The sequence below is a fragment of the Muntiacus reevesi genome, chromosome 22 (genome assembly GCF_963930625.1).
Source record: "Muntiacus reevesi chromosome 22, mMunRee1.1, whole genome shotgun sequence".
Classification (NCBI taxonomy): domain Eukaryota; kingdom Metazoa; phylum Chordata; class Mammalia; order Artiodactyla; family Cervidae; genus Muntiacus; species Muntiacus reevesi.
The window spans coordinates 30,382,001-30,390,787 of NC_089270.1; positions in this window are offsets into that span (position 1 = coordinate 30,382,001).

An 8,787-nucleotide genomic window follows, 5' to 3' on the forward strand; every position below is an offset into this window, starting at 1 on the left:
TCTTGTTGGTTATCTATTTTAAGTTTAGCAGTGTGTACATTTATTAAGTGTCAGACAATCTTGTAGAAGTATTAATATACTCATTTTGAGGGGAAGACACTGAAACTTTGAACTAAAATCCAAAGCTATGTTTGCTTGACTCTAAACATCATTCTTAATCACTATATGATACAACATAGAATTGCATAAAAATAATCTTCAGATATTACATACTTAACTACCTCTCAAAATATTCTCATAAATATAACTAGATAATGATGCCCAAGCTGACAAAATAAAGGCTCCATGCTTCATCCAGTCTCAGAATCCAGCCTTTGAAGGGACACTGACTGCAAACCTATAAGGTTAGATTTATGAATGTTTTTCCTCTATAAGCTATGTCATAATTGGTACTTGTTTGTTGTTTAAATAAAGATCCAGTAGCTTTTTTCAAGCTCATCTAGCTTAATGTACATTTCAAATAATAAAATTAAAAACAATGTCGTGAGTAAAATGCATACAGTCTAAATAAATGTGTAGTAGGTTTTGTAATGCTGCCTACTCATAAGATAAGGTCTGACTGCGCTCTGTTCTGTCCTTTCCTACACAGAAAGGAAGAGAACAAGCTGTCATAAATCTTATGGAGAAACTTCCCGTGCAACTTGAATGAACATGAGAGGAAAAGGAGCAGAAAGAACAAAATATTTCCTCACAGCTTGTATCTTCTGTACCTCCTCCCTTCTGCTGCTGCTAGTGGTACAAGCACCAAAATTCCAGAACTTATTCGAATTTTTGTAAAGAAAGGAAAGTTCTCGGGGTTCTCCCTGGAGATTGATAAGATAGACTGGACAAGGCCCCAGATTATGCAGTCTTCATAAATATCAAAGGAGATTTAATGGCTGTATTATCTATTATATTTTCATGTGATAAAGATTAGCTAGCTTTCTTTTTCAAGTAAGATAAATTAAATGGCTAGGTAAATAGGTAATGACATTCCTTTTGTACTGATTAAATTCATACTTGAAAATGCAAAAAAATAAATTAATAAAACTTAAACTCAGGGGTAAAATATAATTTGAAAAGAGGAAGGAAGTTAATCGAATTATACAACTCAGCACTGGGCCTTTAGCCAAATGTGCACTGTGTTTCAAAATAAAAGAAATGGATAACTTTTCAAGTACAGTTTGCTCAATGTGTGAACTATTCACTAACGTACACAATTGAGGTAGATTTAGTTTCACTGAGAACATTTTTGCTTATTTCCTGGATAATTATTCCTTCCATTGTGTAAGATCTAAATTTCTAAAAGCTTAGTATGTGTGAAAACTGTACTCTCATTGTTTGGCCTGAATTGTTCTTATTGGCATGCTTGGGGTTCTTAGGCTTAAAGCACATTGGGCCTCCTTAGGAAAGTAAACCAGAAAAAATAAAAAAAAATATAGAAACTAGATAAAAAGTAAAATCTTTTCATAGCAGCCTCTTGGTCAAGGCATAGTATTTGAGTGGTCCAAAAAACCTATCACAATATCTGAATTTTCCACCATCATTGCAGTTTAACTATTCTGTATAACAGACACACAGATACATTAAGTATTGAGATAAGTCTTCAAAGTAAACATATCTGGGTAACCACATCCATATCCCAAGACACAGAATAATATCAATGCAAAAGCTCTCCTCTCCCATGTACTCTCTTACCATTAATATTTCCCACAATGAAAACTGCAATTCTGATTTATAAAATTAAAGATTTGATTTCTGTTTTTTGATATTCCAATTAATGGACTAATGCAGACAGAGTCTTTAACTTTCTTTTTTACTTAACATTATAATTGGGGGATTTACCAATGTTGCATCAGTTCATGTTTTTATCTCTATATAGTGTTCCTTAGTGGAAATATACCAACATTTATTTGCTGTTGATGGGTATTTGAAGAGTTTCCTATTTGGTTTTAAACAAATATTTCTGCTATGAACAATCTTGGTCATATTTTTGGTAAGTATAAATAAATATTTTCAATGCATTTTCCTTGAGTTCAACCTAAGGATAAAATTGCTAGAAAATGTAAATCCACGGGTTTAAGACATACCGCCAAAATTTTTTCTAAATTAGTTGTGCTGATTAATAACTACAATAGCAGTGCACGAGAGATTTTGTTCCATACTCTCCATATCATTTAGTATTTTATATAATTTCATTGTAGTCATCTTGGTAAGTGTATATTATACTGTGATTCTAATATACTTTTCCTTGTAGACTAATGAAGTTAAGCAACTTTTCATGAAAATTGGTCATTTTAATATTCTTTTTGTGTGAAGTGTCTTTTCAAATTTTTTGCTTATTTTTCTATGTTCTGTCTTTTTTATTGATTTGAAAGATATATGTATCTTTGTGTGTGCATGTACATATGTATATGTATATCTATACATGTATGTATGTTTTATATTTATACTATTGGTTTTATTTCTCAAGATAACCCTGAAGTTTAATACGATATCTCAATATGTGAATCATTATAAACTAACTGGCACTTTAGAAAAGTTAAAACTATGAAGGTTTTTTTCTTTCCTCAAATGCCATCAAGTTAATGCTATAATCTTGATTAATATTAAGTATTGGGCTTCAGAAGCCCAAGTTTGCCTGGAATAACTGCTTTAGGGGATAGTTTCTTTTGTAACTGTAGTGGAGGTGGTGATTGCTTTCTGATGAAACCGTTTAACTCAGATTAGGACTTGAACCCATGGCCTTTTAACTGAGACAGTCAAAGCTGTGGTTTTTCCTGTAGTCACATATAAGTGTGAGAGTTGGACCATAAAGAAGGCAGAGTGCCAAAGAATTGATGCTTAGAATTGTGTTGCTAGAGAAGACTCTTGAGACCCCCTTGGACTGCAAGTGTTGGTCCTTTAATGGACCAGAACCTGGTGGTCCAGAGTCGACGATGAGAGAGTGAAAGAAGGAAAGAGGCTAATATTCCCTGGGTTACGCAGCCGGCTTTCGCGCTCCAGGGAATCAGCCAGAAATAGAGAAATAGAGAGAGAAAGAAGGACATGGGGACCAAAGCCCTGATGGAGCAAAGGTGTTTTAATCAACATGGTGTGGGCATATATACTCTCTTACAAGGTAGTTATTCTCAGCAAAGATAAAGATTAAAATTCCAGACTTACAAAACACAAGGCGATCCCTATTAAAGAGAGCAGAGGGTACTTATCACCATAATCAGAAACTAACAAAGGAAATGCCTGGATTCCTCAGCCCGGGGAAAGGCATGCCTCTCCTCTTAATTCCCGAATATTCAGGAATTAATAAGGAGCAAAGGATTTCCTGACAGATCCAAAAAAGCACACAGGAAGCCTCCTGTTAAACGCTTCTTGACAAGCAAGGAGACCAAACCAGTCAATCCCAAAGGAAATCAACCCTAAATATTCATTGGAAGGACTGATGCTGAAGCCCCAATACTTTGGCCACATGATGAGAAAAGCCAACTCATTGGGGAAAACCTGGATGCTGGGACAGATTGAAGGCAAAAGGAGAAGAGGGAGGCATCACGACTCAATGGATATGAATTTGAGCAAACTCCCGGAGATAGTGAAGGACAGGGGAGTCTGGGGTGCCGTAGTCCATGGGGTCTCAAAGAGTTGGACATGACTTAGTAACTGAACAACAACAACAATATACCTGGTTGCAGGACTTAATGAAGCTCAGGTTCTTGATGTCTCATTGAAGAAAGAATTCAGTGAGAGACAAAGTGACAGGTAAGAAGTAGATTTATTTAGAGAGAAACACACTCCACAGAGTGTGGGTCATTTCCAGAGGTGAGAGTGGCCTTGAAATATGGTGTGGTTAAATATTATGGGCTGGGTAATTTCATAGGTTAATACATAGGAGGGTTATTTCAACTATTTTGAGGAAAGGGAGATTTCCAGAAATTGGGCCACCCACCCACTTTTTGGTCTTTGATGATCAGCCTCAGAACTGTCATGGCACTGGTGGGTATGTCACTTAGCTTATTTACAATGAGCATACAATAAGGCTCAAGGTCCACTCGAAGTTGAATTTTCCACCATCTTGGACCTAGTTGATTCTAACCAATTTTTGTCATATTCTATGGCTATGCCATTTTTTTAAAGGCTGTGCCCTGCCCACTTCTCTCCTGAAATTCTTAATGTAATGTACATTACAGGTTTTCCTAGTGGCTTAGATGTTAAAAAATATGCTTACAATGCGGGAGACCTGGGTTTGATCCCTGGGTTGGGAAGATCTCCTGGAGAAGGAAATGGCTAACAACTCCTGAATTCTGTCCCAGAGAATCCCCATGGACAGAGGAGCCTGGCAGGCTACTGTCCATCGGGTTGCAAAGAATCAGACACAACTGAGCAACTAAACACACACAATGTACATTACAGGGTCTTAGATTTTCTGAGATCCTGAAGAACCAGTCTTGTTTAAATGATGACGATTTTAGGTTGTAATTGCTGAAGGCATTCGTGTCTCTAATAAATTACTAAGAACCCATCTGGCTATGACTGAGGAGATTTAGAAATTGAGAGAAATGCTTTGGAGTATGAACCTCTGTTTTTTTTCTTTATTTTTTATTAGTTGGAGGCTAATTACTTTACCATATTGTAGTGTTTTTTGCCATACATTGAAATGAATCAGCCATGGATTTACATGTGTTCACCATCCTGATCCCCCCTCCCACCTCTCTCCTCATCCCATCCCTCTGGGTCTTCCCACTGCACCAGCCCTGATCACTTGTCTCATGCATCCAACCTGGGCTGGTGATCTGTTTCACAATTGATAATATACATGTTTCAAAGCTATTCTCTCAGATCATCCCACTCTCGCCTTCTCCCACAGAGTCCAAAAGTCTGTTCTATACATCTGTGTCTCTTTTTCTGTCCTGCATATAGGGTTATCGTTACCATCTTTTTAAATTCCATATATATGCGTTACTGTACTGTATTGGTGTTTATCTTTCTGGCTTACTTCACTCTGTACAATAGGCTCCAGTTTCATCCATCTCATTAGAACTGATTCAAATGTATTCTTTTTAATGGCTGAGTAATATTCCATTGTGTATATATACCATAGCTTTCTTAACCATTCATCTGCTGATGGGCATCAAGGTTTCTTCCATGTCCTGTCTATTATAAACAGTGCTGCGATGAACATTGGGGTACATGTGTCTCTTTCAGTTCTGATTTCCTCTGTGTGTATGCCTAGAAGTGGTATTGCTGGGTCATATGGCAGTTCTATTTCCAGTTTTTAAAGGAATTTCCACACTGTTCTCCATAGTGGCTGTACTAGTTTGCATTCCCACCAACAGTGTAAGAGGGTTCCCTTTTCTCCACACCCTCTCCAGCATTTATTGCTTGTAGACTTTTGGATAGCAGCCATTCTGGCTGGCGTGTAATGTGAACCTCTATTTCTCAAGGGCAAGAAAATTTTATTTTGCTATTTTGTTTCTTTGGATTTGAAGTTGCAAAGGGATTTAACTTTTAACACTTACTTAGAAATTTAATAAAGGAAGTGAGACTGTGGTCAAATTTGCAATACCTTTATGTTATTACTGTTGTGCAGTTGCTCAGTCGTGCTTGACTTTTTGTGACCCCACGGACTGTAGCATGCCAGGCTCCTCTGTCCTCCACTATCTCCTGGAGTTTGCTCAAATTCACATCCCTTGAGTTGGTAATGCTATCTAAGCAGCTCATTCAGGGTTGATTTCCTTTAGGATTGACTTGTTTGATTTCCTTGAAGCCCAAGGGACTCCCAAATGTCTTCTCTAGCACCACAATTGGAAAGCATCAATTCTTTGGCACCCTGTCTTCTTTACAGCCCAACTCTCATATACATACATGACTAGAAAAACCATAGCTTTGATTAGGCAGAGCATTGTCAGCAAAGTGATATCTCTACTTTTTAATATGCTGTCTAGGTTTGTCATAGCTTTCCTTTTTTAGCATTTACTTATTAGAATTTTTTGCATTTTATCCTAATTATGTCATATAATTTCATTGCAGAATCTGTGATTAATCTATTTTATTCCATATGGCTGGACATAATTTGACTGATAAACAGAATAGGAGATGAACTGTAGAATGACCTTTCAGTTGACTTTATTGACATGTTTTTTTAAGTCATTTTCCTGTTTGTTTTTTTTTGTTTGTTTGTTTTGTTTTGCTTTTTTTTTTTTTTTCTTTATGGGCAAAATCTAACTACTCATAGTTCAGGAAGAATAAACTGATCTTGGAGAAATGACCTTGCAAATTTGGTGTCAAGACAGTCCTGGATTAAACTACTGACTTTATCCCTCAAGGGAAATAACCTTATCCTTCACTCATCACAGTTAAATGGTTAAACTCAGTGAATAAAGAGAACAAATACTGGAAGAGTATTAGAGAGAGGAAATCAGAGATTATATGGTAGCCTTGGGCTAGACCTGAAACATCCTGATGATTTCCAGAAAAAAATGCTGGAGAAATTTAAAGACAATTAAAATTTCTGTAGAGTTGCTGCTGTTCAGTCACTCAGTCATGTCCAACTCTCGTTGACCCCATAGAATGCAGCATACCAGGCTTCCCTGTTCTTCACCATCTCATGGAGCTTGTTCAAACTCATGTCCATTGAGTCAATGATGCCATCCAGCCATTTCATCCTCTGTCATCCCCTTCTCATCCTGCCTTCAATCTTTCCCAGTATCAGGGTCTTTTCTAATGAATTAACTTTTCACATCAGGTGGCCAAAGTATTGGAGCTTCAGCTTCAGCATTAGTCCTTCCAATGAATATTCAGGATTTATTTCCTTTAGGATTGACTGGTTTGTTCTCCTTGCAGTCCAAGGGACTCTCAAGAGTTTTATTTAAATAAAAATAACTACTAGTTTTGAATGATATGCAAAGTGGTAGGCCCCTCCTACATCACAAGAAATAATGAAGTTATTTTAAATGAACTGATTTTCCTCTCTCTACTTTGGAGATTGTATGTGTAAAATGTATGAAGTCAAGTGTTTGCTTGTTTTTGAATGATTAATGCAATAATTTACTTTTGAAAATAAGACACTGATTATTGTGTGCAATTAAGTGGCAAAGTAGAATTTTGCGACTGGAATTTGGCTTTTGAAGTGTTTTGTTTGGACAGCAGAATTTTCAGTGCTTTTACTGATGGGTTTTGTCTGTGTGATCTTCACTTTTTAAAGAATTAATATCTTTGGCTGGGACATGTAGTCTCCAGTTCCACATAAGCCCACCTACAGCCTCTTGTTGATTTATGCATTTATGTGATGTGGCTAAGGCCCTAAAAGCATTTTAGTTTTCACTTGTCCAGAAAAGTGTCATCTAGATTCTTCTTTAAGATACATGGTTTCCCTCAAAGCAATATTTTCTGTTTGCACAATTTGGTGTCAGAATTAATCTGGAATTTGAAGCTAAAATCTATGATTTTGTTAAGCTATCCAGTCTTCTCTGTTATTATTAAACACACACCCATACATATAAATATAAAACAAATAACAAATTGCAAAACAGCAAGATGCAAAAGTAAAAGGAATTTAATCTTTAGATAAAGAAACAACCCTAAGGTTAGCATCTGGATGTTCTCAGTTAATAACTACATGACCTTGGCCATCATGACTTATTGAGTGGAGCAGAATTTAAACTTAGTGAATTTAAATTAAATCTTTCTTACTTTACCTTTTCATAGCCCTGAAAGATCTGCTGTCCTACAGTGAAAACTGAAGATTTATGAAGACCTTACTTAATGATTAATGCCTATCTCCTGGGTGTTTTAAATAACATGGTTCTTTAGCTAATGGTTACCAGTGGGGAGAAGAAAGGGAGGAGGGGCAGTGTAGCCATGGGAGGAAGGTTTGTTAAGATATTATATGAAATCTTGTTTTGATGCTTTCAAACTGTGGTGTTGGAGAAGACTCTTGAGAGTCCCTTGGACTGCAAGGAGATCAAACCAGCCAATCCTAAAGGAAATCAATCCTGAATACTCACTGGAAGGACTGATGCTGAAGCTGAAGCTCTAATACTTCGGCCACATGATGCCAACAGCCAACTCATTGGAAAAGACACTGATGCTGGGAAGGATTGAAGGCAGAGTGAGAAGAGGGTGACATGGGATGAGATGATTGGATGGCATCACCAATTTAAAGGACATGAACTAGGGTAAGTCAGGGTATACATAAGGTATACATATACATATATTTTTTTCCTTATTTTTTAAAAATCCTTAGCACAAAATTATGTCCAAATTATTTATTTTTGAAAAAAATTGAATCAATGGGTGAAATAAACTGAGAATATTGTCTTATAATTGTTCTATAAAATTTATCTGTCATATATATATCAAGGAGTACAAAATTAAATATGATTAATCTGACATAAATACTTTAAACACACACAGAAAAGAAAGAAAAAACAGAGCAAACACAGACATGCCTAGAACTGGGAGGCAATTATGAACTACCTTAGATAGCACCTCACTTTGTAGCTGTGTTAATTCTGCCCCATTCAGCTACTACAGGTTTGTTTAGTTCAAAGCATTTACCCAGTGAAATTTCCCAGATAGTGAGAACATTCTGACGTGAGGTGATAATGACTTACTAGGTGACGTGGCTGCCAGGAAAACAACCCTGTTCAAGCCAACATTGACACTTACATGGATCCTGAAAAGGGTAATGGAAGTCAAAGAAATAAACAAAAGTCTTATTTTAAGCCAAAACAATGGCTTGTTTATTATGGATTAAATAATTCTTTGATCTTGAAAGCCAATAAGACAAGTTGGTTATTCTTTCTCCTGAAGTGA